The 17,619-nt window shown below is 40.5% G+C and overlaps 1 long non-coding RNA gene across 1 annotated transcript; it reads left to right on the forward strand.

Annotated features, from left to right (window-relative positions):
- Nucleotides 1-7,970: 7,970 nt before the first annotated feature.
- On the forward strand, nucleotides 7,971-13,893 carry LOC118560461. The gene is made up of 3 exons (XR_004929361.1): nucleotides 7,971-8,023; nucleotides 9,633-9,737; nucleotides 13,062-13,893. It is a non-coding gene; the product is annotated as an uncharacterized LOC118560461 (long non-coding RNA).
- Nucleotides 13,894-17,619: the final 3,726 nt, after the last annotated feature.

Here is a 17,619-nt window from a genome sequence, read left to right on the forward strand (position 1 = left end):
CTCGGCTGGTCGCCGAGGCAAAAACTCGGGCATGGGAAGAGTTCGGAGAGGCCATTGAGAAAGACTTCCGTACGGCTTCGAAGCGATTCTGGTCCACTATCCGGCGTCTCAGGAGGGGGAAGCAGTGCAGTACCAACACTGTTTACAGTGGGGGTGGTGTGCTGCTGACCTCGACTCGGGACGTCGTGCGTCGGTGGGCGGAATACCTCAAAGACCTCCTTAATCCCACCAACACGTCTTCCATTGCGGAAGCAGAGCCTGAGGACTCTGGGTCAGGTTCTCCCATCTCTGGTGCTGAGGTTGCCGAGGTTGATAAAAAGCTCCTCGGTGGCAAGATCCGTTTTGGTGGCCTTAGGATTGCGTCTCTGCTATTCGCGGATTACGTGGTCCTATTGGCTTCATCAGGGCGTGATCTACAGCTCTCACTGGAGCGGTCCGCAGCCGAGTGCGAAGCGGCCGGGATGAAAATCAGTGCCTCCAAATCCGAGACCATGGTCTTGAACCGGAAAAGGGTAGAGTGCCTTCTCCGGGTTGGGGAGGATGTGCTGCCCCTAGTGGAGGAGTTCAAGTATCTTGGGGTCTTGTTCACGAATGAGGGGAAGATGGAGTGGGAGATCGACAGGCGGATTGGTACAGCGTCTGCTGTGAAGCTTTACTATTTAAACCTCCCTCAGTTTGCCCTTCCCTGTCGAATCATCTGTTTACCACTGCTCATGACTGCTTGCCTACCTTTTCTTTGCCAGCCTGATTTCCCTTCGTCTACGGTCCTGCAAGTATTCACCTGCCGAACTGCCAGTTCCTACCATCACCATCCTCCTGCTCCAGCCCGGTACAGACTGTTGGTTTATCCATCCTCCACTATCCACCACCTTCAATAAACTCTCTAAACTAAGCTCTGCTTGCGTGTGGTTGTGTTCGGGTTCACATAAATCATGACAGTTTGATGCAGAAGAACGCTGGATAAAAACTGGGACTTATACCAGAGGTTCTGCTACATTTAAACTGATATACCTGAGACCCAGTCAGTACCTCCATAGAGGGACCAGGCAGCTGGTTCTGTTAATCTGGGTCGTATTTAAACAGAAACTAAATATAAAGGTTCTTCCATAAATGTCTGATCAGCCGTCCTTCTTTCTAGGATGAATAATGTTGAACACATGTTGGTCATCAAAATCCAGGAAATGTTCTGGAAGTTGGTGAGTTTTTGCAGATGTGTCCTGCTGGAACCCAGAGCTCTAAGCAACAGGCTGGTGTCACTCAGCTGGTTGTGCAACACTGACTTGCTGTTTGTCAGAAGCCACTGGTACCATGCTGAGCTGCTCTGTTCAGTCTGGATGAAGCAGCAAAGAGGAACAGCAGCAGCTTCAGGACCACTTGGTCTCTTCTGGCCTGATATAGTGAGAACACTGTGTGAAAAGGGCTCTGGACACTTAGAGATGCTGATCTCACCTCTGAGCGTGGCTCTGGCTCTCAGCTTCCCCACACAGAGTGGTTTTAGAGGGAGGGACTCCCTCCTCTCTGTCCTCAGGCTGATCCATGCTGCTGAATTCACATCCACATCAGCTCACACACACTTTCTACCTTCACCTGCAGAGGAAACACAAATCATTCATCTGCACATCAACTCTGATCATCCTTTACATCATTAGTGCTGGAAAAAGATCAGCTGCTCCTCCTCTGATTGGCTCTTCTTCTCTGCTTCATATCAGTGTCAGTTGAATGCAGTCAGACAGCAGTGAGAGGCAGAGGAAGCTGCCATCAGCTGCTGTACTTCTACTATCAGTCCACTAGATGGAGCCATGGAGCAACATTTCATCCACTGACACGGATTCACTCTGACTAAACATCAGCAACTATTTTATTTCACAATCATCAAACTCTACAAGTGGATTATCTGCTGCATCAAAGCTGAACTATTTCATAATCTGACTGAATTAAACACATTTTAACATTGATGTCATTTTATTTTGAAAGGACTCACAGGAAGCAGCAGGAAGCTGTTGTGTCTGACTTTAATGGGAGACCAGAGTTTGATTCCAGGAAATAAAAACATGAAGCAGTTTGTTGAGTGAAGAAAACAAAGAAACATCAGCTGTTCATCATGTTGTTTGGTTCCAGTTCATCAATAATCTAATAATCCTGTAGATTAGTCTTCAGACAGCAGAGATGAAACTTTGTGCTGAAATCACAAGTGAACATGTTCTCCAGACATCAGAGAGCAGAAACAAAGATGAAAGTTCCTCAAGACAAAGTTCTGGTAGGAAACAAAGCAAACTTACAGTTTGTTCAGACGGTCCAAAGTGCTGAAGAACAAGATCTGAACAACAGACTGAGACCAAACAGAACCACCGTAGAACCAGACTGGGTGCCACACCTGGACAGGTCAGGGCAAGCTGAAAGTTACAGTTAAGAACGTTGCATGACTGATGACGTCACAGCTCACCTGGTTTGTAGTTTTTCTTTCAGACTAAAACAGTCAGCAGAGCGTCTGCAGTGATATCAGAGGCAGGTTGATAAAGTCTTGATGAGAAAGGAGAGAAGTTCTGCTGAAAATGTTTCCTGATGGCGTCCTGAGGAGAAATGAGCCCAGAGAACAGAGCTGCTGGTTGCTTCCTGCTGCAGGAACTGCTCAGACTGGTCTGGCTGAGTGGGAGTCAGAGGAAAGTTCACCTGCTGACGTCTGAAGACATGAAGCCTTCTCATGACTCCCAGTGTGAACACAAACACTCTGCTGCTGTTTAAATGGCTTCATTGTTGTTCTGCTGATCCAGCTTCTGTTCAGCTCTGATGGAACCACAACCTGCTTTAACTGGGAACCAACTGGACTCTTCATTACTGGAGATTTGTCTCCCTCTGCTGGTGAAAAGATAAACTGCATGATGTCTGATTATTAAACCCATTTGCTGCGTTTTTAAATGATCCAAACATGTCAGTGATGGTAAAAAGTGAGCAGAACCACAGTCAGTTCTAAGCTTTCATTTATCAGGACATGAATAAAAGATCATCTGTTCCTCAGCAGCTCTTAAAATGAGGGAAATACAACAGCAGCACAGATTCCATTGGGTCATTATTTAGTGAACAGAACCAGAAGCAGAACCCTGAAGCAGTGAGTGAAAAACTAAGTCCATCCTTTCTGCTTCCACAGCAGGTCAGAGGCTCAGTAGCTGCAAGGAGCTGCTGATCACATGACAATCTGCACTTTAACCATTTTTAGCCCTTTAACACTAAACAACAATTAGTTGATGCTTTGGTGGAATTATGGCATCAAAACAGAAACAGAAAAACAAGATAAAAACCAAGAATCCATTAAAAATACAAACTAACACCAAATAATGATAAAAATCCATCAAAGTAACAAAGTAAGCTGTAGTCCTTAATATCAGCACACTGCTGCTGCTAAAATGAGCCGTTGTTCTAATGCAGATTATTACTAGAGCTCCTAGAGAATTATTTCTCCTTATTTTAGTGCTGCTGAGCAGAGTGTCGACAGTCTCTGGTTAAAATCAGCATCAGCTGAGGATGTTCTGAAGATCCAGGTTGAAACCCTGATTTCATTTCAAACCATCAAAGTGAATTTAAAGTCAGAGTCAGAGAAAAGAGCAGAGAGGAGGCAGCTTGGTCCAAACTCCTTCTTTCCACCTGCAGCTGTTTTCCAGCTGTTCTCCACAGCTGGAGGCTGGATGTTTGGGAGGAGAGAAGCGGCACATTAAAGCTCCAGATGTTCACAGCTGGATTCTTCCCACAGCAGCTGGAACAATTGCACAGATGAAATGATTGAGTCCTGAAAAATGGGATGTTTGGATGTGATCAGGTCTGCAGATGCCACTGACTGGGATTTGTGAAGAAAATGTCTCTCAGAGCTGTGAAGAGCTGTGCTTCTTTAGAGGGAAAGCTCTGAAATCTTCACTCCTCCCATCCAGTGGTGTTCAGGTGGGCTCAATGGAGCGCACCCAGCAGGACTTGATCTGAATCAACTCCATTTGATTTCTAAGCACAAAGAAAAAGCCTCTAACAGTTCTGTGTGTATTGATGGAAAATGGCTTTTAGTAAAAAGCTCCAAGTGTGGATCAGATTTCTGAGCTTCAGCAGCAACCAGAACTGTTGCTTAAAGCTGAAGTTAGAAGTCAGAGAAAAGCTGCAAAAGAAAATCAAAGCAGCGACTCAGACGTTCTTTCCTTCCATGAAGCTCATTGATTGTTGGCAACACATCACACACAGCACAGTAGAAACATGAAGCTTCTGCTTTTAAAAGCAACTCATGGCTTTCATCTTTTCAGCTTTTAGTGCAACACAAACATCTGGACTAAAACTGATGTGAGAGCAGCTTCTGGTTCCTGAACAACGGCTCTGGAACGTTGATTTCTGCACTTTTCCAGCATCTGGAACATTCCAGCTCCACAGTTCACATGTTAGCTTGCTGTCAATGTTGCTAGTAAACCTTTAGTACGTGTTCAGTGGACAATTTGGATTCAGCTTGACAGGAGAACACCTCCAGATGTTACTCAACACATTTCATTAGGATATGATGTGGAATTTCACATTTAAAGCTCATCAACATGTGACTTTACAATTCTATTGATCAAAACTGCTGAGGTTTACATTGCCACACTATGTACATACTAATTACACAGAAAATAAAACAAGGTCCAGAAAAAGCTGAAATAGAAACAGGTAAGTATAAAATGTTGAAATGATGAAGAACATTTCCATAGTTTGCTGCCACAGAACTTTGGTTCCAACAACACAATAGACGGTTCCAGCTGGATTCCCTCAGAGCTTTCAGGACATCTTCTTGTCAGCCTAGGCACGGCTCATGGAACCATCTGCCACACGTGTCCCTGGATCTGCACAACAACTTACAGAATATACACATTAGGGGACAAGGAGGTGGCTTTTGCTGGCTTCATGCTATCTTTTCATCGTCACATTTGGTTATTGAACAACTACAGAACGGGTCAAGCTATGTTCCAGAAAATTAGTTTTTATCAAATCAACAAATGATTAAAATCTGGGAGTCAGCCCCAGGTAAGATGGCCGCCACATCAGCTCAGCTACTGGGAAGCTTGATGAAATGAACTGAAAGAATTTCACATGTATTGTTTTCTAGATTTCTGTGGAGGTAAATGTTCTTCATCCAAACACTGAGTATTGTTTTCTAGATTTCTGTGGAGGTAAATGTTCTTCATCCAAACACTGACTTCTACAGCCAATCACTTTACTACCTTTGGAACACAGAGAAATGACTTTTAAAAGTCACAGCTGCTTCTTTGATGAAGTTATCTCAGTAATATGTTCATAGGAAACTCTCCTGAAGTAATCTCTGGGGATTTTCCCTCACCACATCATCATTATCATCATTATCTTTTTACAGTGTATTCTAAATACTGATATATCTATAACAATGGCACATAAAACATGTGAACACAAATCGCTTCATTTCACATATTCCACTAAAACAGTACATCCAATAACATCCAATTAAAAGGTAATATTATTATTTTTTCATTTTAAAACCCTTGATGATCTGCTTTCCCTCAGTGACTGTTAGACCTGTATTTTTACTTTATGCTCTAAAACTAAGTCAGTTCACAGATTCACAACGTTCTGAATAAGCATTGTTACTGAGGTACAGGTATACAAATGACTAAATAATTACAAATGCTAATGCGAGTGAGCAATCAGGCCTTCATCTGACTTAGTAGCTGACTAAGCTGGCATTTAGTTTCCTGCAGACAATCTGAAAGTCGTCTACTGTTTTCATGTTGCAGATCCTGCTGAGGATTAGCTGAATATAGCATGATCACACGTCCATTATGACACCATGAAATGCTCCACATGCTGAGGATTCAGTTACTAAACGGCAGAAAATCAGCAGCAAACAATACATTTACTCAGCCAGTTTGTAACTGGAGGCTCTGGCTGCTTTTACCATAGAACACAAGGAGCAGTTGTTCCATGAATCAAAGTCTACAATGGCAGAAAATAGGTAACATCACCTTTATGGTTCCATGTGTTCCATCCACTAAGATCAGCTCCATGTTCAGAGGTCACACTACCACATCTTCATAGAAAACAAGCTTCCATCCTTTTCTTTTGCTGCTATGTGTTAAACTACAGGATCATTGTTATCTGTGAACATCCAGATCATATTTATAATGAAGCAATGCAGTTTGCAGACAATCCCAATGAAGTGTGACAGAGTTTGTGAAAACCAAATGATCTGCTGAAGCTAGATGTGGCCAGCAAGGCAACAGGGATGCAGCTACGCTGTTTTTCTCTGCCCACATCATCCAACCTATTGCTGGGACATTTACAGTAAAGCTTAACACTTCAGGGCCAACCTAAAAACCTGCCTTTGTTACATATGCAGAGAATCTTTATTACTACATATAGACCAACATTTTAAGCTCTGCTCATTTTGAAGAAGATTCTTGACATTCTTTGGAAGAGTTAAATGTGACAGTGATGTGTGTTTGAAATGTGAAATAAATGCAGTTTATGTAAATAGTAAATGGTTTCATATTTATGAGGGCGTGCTGTGAATCCTTGAATAAATAGCTTTTTACCTCTTGGTGCACCTTTTAAATTCTTTTTTGTCTGGGCCATCTTTTCAACTACCTTAGTGATTTCAACCAGATGTTGACAGTGAACACCTCATGCGTATACGGAGCTCTAGAATGATTCCAGTTGCTTTATGTCGTTGCCGTTGCTCTCTCTAGCTGCCCTTTTGTCTTCTAATGCTCCAGTTTAGTTCAACTCTGGCTAGATTTCACCGTGTTAACTACAAACTTGTTGCAGTCCGCCCTCATCATTCTTCCTTCAGCCAAGATGCGGCTGACACTCATGTTTGTGTGGAAGCAGAATAATAATCAAATAATAATAAGAAGCTGCTGCATATGTCTCTATGCTTGCATCCAAAGCCTTGAGTGAAGGCGTATCATGAAGGGGAGAAGTTGCCAGGTTCCATATTTCATAAACTGTTTCTGTTGGGACTCAACTGGATGGCGTAATGCCCAAAGCTTCTGACCACAGATGTGCTTAATGCCACAATTTCTGCCATGCAGTGAGAGGCGTTTTAGTACCAAATGTTTCCCTCCTACATGCACTCTGGACTGGAAACACTGAGAGCTACTTTTTAGGATCTGATTGAATGTGACTTTGTAAAGAGCCTTGAGATGACGTGTTGTGAACTGGCGCTATAGAAATAAAATCTAATTGAAGTGAAAACATTTTAGTGTGGTTATTGTGGAGCATTACCTGATCACTGCTTGTTCCACAGGCTAAAAACCATTCTTTGGGGATTTAACAGGACATGAAGTTTCTTTTTCTTTGTCTCTATGTAACTATAAATGTCATCAAATAGTCGGCTTTTATCACTTCCATGCGTTTCATATTCCACATGACATAAATGTCTTAATGTGGGCGTGGCCAGCAGATTTTGTAGCATCTCCCTAAACAGAGCTTAGACACTGAAACAAGGTTTACCACTTTGCAATATACTCTAGTTGCATATTCTATATATTAGCTCTACATGGCAATATTTAGCCCTAAAATCCCTGCCTGGTCCTACCTGATGCCGTCAGTATTTGTTCACCCAGAGCAACTCTTTCCTTTTCCATGTTCTTTTTGATGTAGAAAAGCTGATGGCTGGAATATTTGGGAAAGCTTTCCTCACTTCCCTTGTGATCTAAAAAAAGGCAGAATATTCATTTTGTATTATTTGTAATATTCAATAGTTTGTTTCAGTTGTAGTTCCATATTTCTGCCAGCAGGGAGCGTATTCACAACTACAAGCTCTACGCGCTTCTTCTTTTGTCTTTTTTCTCTTTGCGCTGATGCCGTTACTGCAGTTTAGAGAGAGTTAGAACAGGAGGCGTCAATATAACTAGTTACTAAGTAAATACTGATTAAAACTGTGTTATATCTTGAGTTATTGATCCTAAGAGATTATCTGCACCTGCCAGGAGGGTTTTTGGTTGCGGGACATCACCGTGTTGTTGTGTTTTGTCGAGTGAAAACTGCGGTGAGTAATGATGATTAGCGCTTAGCATAGCATGCTAACTACTGCTGATTCTGGCTGATTGCTCACTGATTTCATGGAGAAAGTATCTTTGTTATATTGTTATGCTTGGAGACGATGTTTAAAACCAGCTGGAGACAGATGAAGGTATATGAGTGAATTGAGGATGTAAAAAATTGAGTTTTGTGTAAATTATCTGTGTTAATTGAGCTATTGCTGCATGTGATTTGTACTATTACTATATGCCAACTAATGTTATATAGTTAAGCGAGCTGGTTTTATGAGCTAAAACAAGCATCAGTGTGCTTTTGAGTTATTGAGAGACAGTAATTTAATGAATGATTAACAAACATGATTGAAAAGTGATTTAAAATAATTCATTTACACCAGTGTGTGTGTGTGGGCTGTTTAAATATTAATTTTATAGCTTTATGTGATACTTTGTCAATTTGAATGGTTCATGTTCATTGATTTAAGATTAAAAAGAGGATAAATACTGTACAGTTGATTTGGGTAAATGTATAAAAAGAGAAAGAGATTAATGTAAAAGCTGCTGCTCTATGCAGGTTGTTTTTTTGTATGAGTCGGTTTTGATCACTGATCTCTATTATACACTGGAGTGCTAATAGCCGCTGTTAGAACGAGTCGCTGTGAAGCCACCAGCCGCCATATTGGTACTCCCTATTTTCCTCCAGTAACTAGGGAATATGTGCGCTACAGCATCGAATAACGAGGATTTTCTCATGTTCAGGGGGGCTTAAAACTTTTAAAATGTCAAATGCCATATACTTTTATGTTATGTTCTAAAACTATCAAGTGCTGAAAAAGTCATGTGCTAAAATATTTAGCATTTTATTTATTTAATTATATATATATAACATTTATAAAAATATAAATAACAATACACAAACATATATATATATATATATATATATATATATATATATATATATATATATATATTTAATATGAATAACATGTAAAATATTTCAGCACCTAATTTCCTAGTACTTGATAGTGTTAGAACATCCACTGACTGAAGAATTACCTGTGAAACGTTTCCAAACAGCCAGAAAACTGCTTGTTGTTGCAACCAAATCCTGTGAGATTCTGTGAGAGTAGGGAGTAGCAAGATGGCGGCCAGTGACTTCAGTTTTTAGGCCAATCATCAATCCAGTGTATAATAGAGATCAGTGAGCACCAAGCAGTTGTGAGCTGATTACTATCTAAACGTTGTGTTTCAGACGAGATTTGTTCGTAAGTATTGGTTAATTGGGAAAACAATAATTGTCTTTTTACCTTATGTAACTGAGGTGTAAATGATTGTACGCTAAAGTTATGAAAATGTTTTTATTTTAGCTTGCAGCAAGAGTGACTGATTTGTAATGTTTGCTAATCCAAAGCCTGGTATGTTACAGTTTACGATGGCTAAAGCGATGGCAGAGGTCAGAGGTCACTCTTCAATAAACTAAAGAGAGAAAGAAGTTTGGTTATTGGAGCGTCGTTATCTGGCTGTCTAGCTGCTGAAAATAATAAATAAATCAGGAAAACTCAGGGCGAGGACAGCACAGCTGCTTTAACAGTTTTTTTTCTCCACTCTTGGTCTCTTCAGATTGTAGCCGGGGCTGCTGTCCAGGAAGTAGGGCGCTGTGCGCTGGTTCTCTTGCCCATATATGGAAGAGGCGGTGACAGAGCACACCTGGTGGGGATGAGACAGGTAATGAGCTTCTACATTTAAAAGCACGTACAGTCATGGCCAAAAGTATTGAGAATGATTCAAATGTTAATATTTACAAAGTCTACTGCTTCAGTTTTTATAACGGCAATTTGCATATACTCCAGAATGTTATAAAGAGTGATCAGCGTAACAGCAATTAATTGCAAAGTCATTATTTGCCTAGAAAATGAACTTTATCCCCCAAAACACATTTCAACGTCATTGCAGCGCTGCCTTAAAAGGACCAGCTAACATGGTTTCAGTGATTGCTCCATTAACACAGGTGTGGCTGGTGATGAGGACAGGGCTGGAGATCAATCTGTCATGATTAAGTAAGAATGACACCACTGGACACTTTAAAAAGAGGCTGGTGCTTGGCATCATTGTTTCTCTTCTGTGAACCATGGTTATCTCTAAAGAAACACGTGCAGTCATCATTGCACTGCACAAAAATGGCCTAACAGGAAAGAGAATGGCAGCTAGAAAGATTGCACCTCAATCAACGATCTATCGCATCACCAAGAACTTCAAGGAGAGACGTTCCATTGTTGCCAAAAAGGCTCCAGGGCGCCCAAGAAAGACCAGCAAGCGCCAGGACCGTCTCTTAAAAGTGTTTCAGCTGCGGGATCGGGCTACCACCAGTGCAGAGCTTGCTCAGGAATGGCAGCAGGCAGGTGTGAGTGCATCTGCTCGCACTGTGAGGCGGAGACTCTTGGAGCAAGGCCTGGTCTCAAGGAGGGCAGCAAAGAAGCCCCTTCTCCCAGGAAAAACATCAGGGACAGACTGATATTCTGCAAAAGGTACAGGGAGTGGACTGCTGAGGACTGGGCTGAAGTCCTTTTCTCTGATGAATCCCCTTTCTGATTGTTTGGGACATCTGGAAAACAGCGGGTGGAAAAACCGAAAACCTAGGAATTCTGACAAAATGCAAGCATTGATTGTGGACTGCTATCAGTCAGGATTTGGTCCATAAGTTGATTGAGAGCATGCCAGGGAGAATTGCAGAGGTCCTGAAGAAGAAGGGTCAACACTGCAAATATTGACTTGCTGCATTAATTCATTCTAACTAATTAAAAGCTTTTGTTACTCATAATATGATTGCAATTATATTTCTGTATGTGATGACATCTGACATACACACATGAAAACCAGAGGGCAGCAGATCATGTGAAAATATAATATTTGTGTCATTCTCAATACTTTTGGCCAAGACTGTATGTTACAATAAAGATAATTATTAAATATTTATGGATATGCCAACACTATTTAAAATAAGTTGCTAATGTTAAAGCTAACTTATATTTCTGAATATAAGGAAATTTACTCCTCAGATTTAATTGTGGTAGGTGGTGATTATAACCTGACAGCAGATGACTGGCTAGACAGATGTCCTTCTAGATGCTCTAAGAAAAGGTTAAATCCTACTTTATGTGAAATTAGCAACTCCAATAATGTCATAGATTTATGGAGAGACAAAAATCCGGGTGCTCTGGTAACATAAATGATTTATTCAGGAAATCTGAAATGACTGAAGACGACAGATGTAAAATCAATGAGATGTTCTATATGGTAAAAAGGCACAAGGTGCTGACATCAGATCTGGAGCTAAATGGAAAGAGGAAGGTGAAAAAAATAATCTTATTTTAGTGACCTAGAAAAAAATAGGCCAGAAAGAAAGAACATAAATTCATTAATTATAGACAACAAAGAATTCACACATCATAAAATTATTTCAGAGGAATTTCACATATTTTACTCAACTTTATATTCATCTGAATACAATCCAATGAACTCCAACATTTTCTAGAATAAATCAAAGAACATTTCCCAATAATAGATGCAGCTTTGAAGGAAAACTGTGAATCTGGTTTTAGACTGGAAGAATTAGACAGAATGATGAAAAAACTGCTGCACTGATCACAGATCAGTTAAAAGATGATTTATCTCAGATTATCAGTGAAACACAGTCTGGTTTTCTTAAAGAGAGATCTATCCACAACAAGCTGAGACTGGTTCTAGATCTGCTGGACTAAGAACATCTGCTGGAGAATGACGGAGTCGTTTTCTGTCTGGATTTTTATAAAGTTTTCCATGGTTGAACAGCCCTTTATCTAAAAAGCTTTGGAGTATTTTGCTTTTGGAGAAAAGTTTAAAACAACTTCAGTTGCTTTACACCCCTGATACTCTTTGTGCGGCTCGTCATGCCTGATCTGGCGGCTTGCAGCTCGTAATCCTGTATAAAACTATAACACAGCCAAGGCAATAAATATTTGGGTGGTAGCGTCTTCTTTACGGCCTGTTCACAACGCTGCCACGCTTGATGACTGACGTGAAGCTAGCGCACATCCTCGGCCTTCAGCATCACTAGGTTACATGAGCAAAATGGATGGATTTCTACTAAAAAAAGGGACAAAAACCAGATGGACAGAGCCACAGTGTTGTAGGTAACACAGAGGATAAAGATTCAGAGGACGAGGAAGACGAAATTCAACAGGAAGATGACGCGGGAGAGGAGGCAAGCAGGCAGGAGCACATTCACAGTAAAAAGATCAAGATACGTGGAATACAAGACGAGCAGCGAAGGTTTCAGGACAAATGGACAGAGAAATTTTTATTTGTTCTTAACAGCAAGAATCCTCTGTGCTTAATGTGCAAACAAACCCGTGTGTGTTTCAAACCAAGTAACTTAGAGCGCCATTTCAAAACCACGCATCCAAAATTCAATGAAAGTTCCCCACCTGACAGTGAACTGAGAAAGAGAAAAATAACAGAGCTTAGCGCATTGCCTGAGCAACAACTAAACCTTCTCCACAGGAAAACTTCTACAGCAGAGCCTTTAACAGAGGCATCTTTTCAGGCTGCGGGGATTTAGGCAAGGGCCAAAAAGCCATTCTGGGACGCTGAGATAGTGAAAGACTGTTTTTTAGCCTCAGCAGAAATAATGTTTGCAGACTTTGACATCAAGGATGCAGTTGTTAAACAAATAAAAGCATTACAGCTGTCTGATTCACCAATAATGAGACGGATGGAGGATAGTGGACGGGACATAGTTGAGCAGCTGCTGACTGAGCTGCGCACAGTGCCCTGTTTCAGCATGGCTCTGGATGAAAGCACGGATATCAGCCATAATGAGCAGCTGTGTGTTTGGCTGAGCTTCCCCAAAGAAAACACTTTGAAGGAGCAAATGTTGGCCTTACTTCTGCTTCTTGGCCAAACCACAGGTGAGGATGTTCTGATGCACTGTTGATTTTTTTTTTATCAAAACCATCTAAGCTGGTCCAAACTTCAAGTGTACTGATGGAGCTCCAAGCATAGAAACACTAGCCTGAGTTAAAGAGCCACACTGGATCATCAGCTGGCCTTTCTAACAGATATTACCATCACCTGAACTCTGTCAACCTGCAGCTCCAGGGAAGAGACAAGTTGCCAAGTGACATGATGAGGGCAATCAGAGCTTTCCAGAACAAAATAACTGCTCTGTGGAGATCTGACAAAGACCTCACACACTTCCCAGGACTGAAAGAAAAAGCCAAAAGTGAGCGTACTCTGCAGCAGAGCTTCAGCTACAGTGGTTTAGTTGAAGTTTTGGAGCTGAGTGGGGAGTTTGAATCCAGGTTCAGTGATGTGAATGAACATAAGGGCATTTTTAATCTTAGTGAAAATCCCTTTCATGTGGATATATCCTCTCTTACACCAACCATCACACAGCTCTGCCCTAACAGCCGCGCCTCTCTTCAAAGTGAAATAATTGAGCTGCGAGCAAATGACTTTCTCCAAGCTGAACACAGAGCAGGTGTTGGTAACTTCTGGAGCTTGGTTTCTGAAGCAGACTTTGCCAACTTCAAAGCACTCGTACAGAAGCTGATGTCTTTCTTGGTGAGCACATACACATGTGAGTCAACATTTTCAACCATGAACATTATCAAGAGGAAACAGAGACACAGACTGACCAACGCTCACCTTGAATGCCTCACTATAATCACAACAACAAGCTACAAATACAACATGAAGAAGGTTAAGGACATGCATGCCAGCTTCTGCTCTTCCCTCTATTAAGGTAAATAAACACTTTAATTAAAGTGTGTTCTGTGGCACTTTGGATGGAACATGTTGGGATTCATTTTCAATAAAATTTTAATGTAAAATATATTGACTGTGCTGTTTTTTAACGTGGGGTAGCCAGTATTTAGGTAAAATAGTTTATTTATGTCAGTGACTTGGTGAATTGTGGTAACAGTGGCTCTCCTCTTGACCTTGGTCTGCCAATATGGCTCCTGTGAAAAAATGAGTGAGTATCACTGCTTTACACGGACATCAATAGATCAGCATTTTACCTTCAGGAACTTCTAAAGGTTTAGATGTGAAAAGAGGAATCCATCAATGTTGTCCTGTTTTACCTCTGATGTTTATTATGGTGACGGAGCTGTTAGCAACTTTTATAAAAATAATTCAAGTATAGAACCGTTAAATGTGATGGAAACTCCCTGGTTATTACTCAACTAGCAGATGACACAACCCTGTTCTTAAAAGACAAAACACAAACTTCAAAGGTGCTGAAGGAGATAAAAAATGTTCTAAAGCTTCTGGTCTGCATTTGAATATGAGAAATGTGATATAATGACTTCAGGATGAGTAAAATCATTCTCAACAATTCAATTCAATTCAATTTTATTTATATAGCGCCAAATCATGAAACATGTCATCTCAAGGCACTTTACAAAATCAAGTTCAATTATATTATACAGATTGGGTCAGATTATACAGATTGGTAAAAAAATGTCCTATATAAGGAAACCAGTTGATTGCATCAAAGTCCCAACAAGCAGCATTCACTCCTGGGGAACCGTAGAGCCACAGGGAGAGTCGTCTGCATTGTACATGGCTTTGCTGCAATCCCTCATACTGAGCAAGCATGAAGCGACAGTGGGAAGAAAAACCACCCATTAACGGGAAGGAAAACCTCCGGCAGAACCGGGCTCAGTATGAACGGTCATCTGCCTCGACTGACTGGGGTTACAGAAGACAGAGCAGAGACACAACAAGAGAGACAAAAAAGCACAGAAGCACACATTGATCTAGTAATCTGTTCTACATTAGATGGTAGTAGCGGGTGAGCCGTCTTCTCTGGATGATGTCACAGTTAACAGAACGCCAGACCAGGTGTACCTACACAGCAAAAATCAGAGTGTTCAATGTACTCCATAGGAGTACACTGAACACTGGTTTCAGTGTATATATAGGTCCAACAGGTCGGTGTTCAGTGAACACTGTAAAAAGTGTAAAATATATACTCTCAAAATAGAGTTATATTTTAACACCTACAGAGTTCAAATATACTCTTATAACTAGCACTTTTGACACCCTTTTCAGTGTTTTTGAACACCTGCAGTGTAAACCTAGAACCTTTGCAAGCTCATAATTTAACACTTGGAGAGTACAAATGTACTCTAAAGCTGGTACTTTTTTATTTAAGTTTCAATAGTTTTCAACACCTGCAGTGTAAACCTAGAACTATCAATGAATGACAAAATACTCAGAGTCAGTGCTTTTTATGTCTGTTTTATTTAACAGTTCTTGGATTTTCAAAAACCACAAACTCATACAAACACATGTACAGGAACCACATATTGATAATCTCTATCAAAACCATAAGTAGTTTGCAGATCAAACGGCTTAAAGAAGTGCAATGTATCAACTTTAAGCATGGAAACATTCTGATCATTTCCCTGTGTCACATGAAAGCAGTGAAAATGCTCTGCAAAACAAAGTGTCTGAAAGTCCTCTGTTACCAGAAAATATTCTCGATTAAATGCAATGATGTCTTTTATCTGACTAAATACAGGCAAATCATCCTCTTTGTCTGTGCAAACTAAAAGGCCTGGACGATACTCAGTTCCAAAACAAGTGATCCAAGAAGTCAGATCAACTTCACAGTCTAAATCAACCTGCAGTTCTTCTGCAATCATCTCACCATGTGGCAAGTCAATGAGCTGAACAGTTTTTACTGGCCCACAGTCAATACTTTTAAATGGCATTGATTCCCAATGGTATGCTATCGCCATCTGATGTTTTTGGGCCAATGACTTTGTTATATTTTTGAAATTTTTGATTGTGTTTTTGAAAAACCTATGTTTGGCTTCAAATCTCATTGACCAAACATGTAGAATTGGACCTATTTTTCGAATGACTCTGGGGTAATGAACCATGAAGTGATGTTTAGGGATCATTCTTCGATGTGGGTAAAGCTCTTTGAAAAGTTGGTGATGGTCAACAATGAGATGCTTCAGACATACTGTCATTCCATCAGTAACAACTGGAGAAAATATAATGTTCATAATTTGCAACAGGAGCAACAAGAGTATAGTGAGCATTTCCTTCTCGTAAAACATCTCCAAATATCAAAGGCATATTCCGGATTAAGCAATAAGTTTGAATGGCATTGAGACCAATTCCGTTTCCAGTCTGCTCCAAGTTTATTCTGGTTGGACGATTTTTTCGTTCAACAAAGCCATAATTGTATGAGTATATTCGGTTACAAACATCTGTCTTGGATATGATTTTGTTGTCTGAGAGGTAAGCAAACAGCAACTTCAGCTCAAATTGCCCCACTCCTTCCAATATGTCATGCATAATGTCTACAGCATAATTTTCAGAAACATGAAAGTACTGTAGATTATTGAATAAACATTGTCGCTTAACTCCAAATGTGGATGGCAGTGTAGGATCTACCATGAGGTCATTGCAATGCTGATCATGCAGTGCTTTATTACGCAATGTTATTCTTGGATCATCATCACTGAAAACCGTTTCTGAGGTCTGTTTGTCTACTAGACAAAAACGACAAAAATTGTTTGCACTGAATGATTCAACATACCCGAGTAATGTGTGCAATCCCAAATTGTCTCCAGTTACTTGTGCAATTGTTCCGTAAACTGGTTCATCAGAGAAAGGAACTTCAATTCCTGTGCACTCAAGGACTTTCAGATCACGTACGAGGGGCTGTAAGATTAAATCAAATCCATACTTCTTCACATCCTCGGTATGAAAAAGTGCTAAAAGATGAATATTCATAAGAGCGGAGTTTATCTTTGGGGATAGGTTTCGTAAAACAAAGTATATACTTCCAACCTTATGGATACCATGCTTGGATCCAAGTGGACTTGCCATTTCAAAATCATCGTAGAATATCTGTATTTGGAGAGAGTTTGGTTTTTCAGAGAAGAGGGGGTGATCTCTAAAATAGTTACCATCACAGAAGTCTTTGTAAAACCCAGTTTTCTCACAAGGCTGCACAAAATGATCACAGATCTCTTGGTTGGTGAATATAAACTTCAAAGTTTGTAATAGAGGAATATAAACAAATTTGTCTGTTATGGGAACTTGATCATATGTGCCAGTAGTTCGATTCCTTCTAGTGTCGTACCTCACTCCTAGGGCTACCTCAACAGGTTCTACAATACCCCATTTCTCACTGAAATGTTTTTTCCTATTTGCCTCAGTGTTCAGTTTGCTAAATGGATTTTCAAGGTTGTCAAAATAATCTTCAAACTTTGTTCTGATCTCCTCATCATTAGAGAGTAATTTTACAGCATCATCTTTAACATTTGAATGCAATTCCTCTACAAGTTCCTCCATATTTTCAACAACAGTCGTTATGACATTAGTAGCCACACCACAGCTTTAGAGATTTGCAATAAGGGATGCACACATTTCTTGGGTATGTTGCCTGGTCTCATTACAGCTTTGAGAATTCTCTGGTTGCTCTGGAATTAAATTAACCATGGATTCGTCAAATACGTCAACTATGACGGGCTCGTTCTCAACTATGACGGGCTCGTTCTCAACTATGACAGGTTCGTTTTCAACTATGACGGGTTCCTTC

The sequence above is a fragment of the Fundulus heteroclitus genome, unplaced genomic scaffold, assembly GCF_011125445.2.
Source record: "Fundulus heteroclitus isolate FHET01 unplaced genomic scaffold, MU-UCD_Fhet_4.1 scaffold_43, whole genome shotgun sequence".
In the NCBI taxonomy this organism is placed as follows: Eukaryota; Metazoa; Chordata; class Actinopteri; order Cyprinodontiformes; family Fundulidae; genus Fundulus; species Fundulus heteroclitus.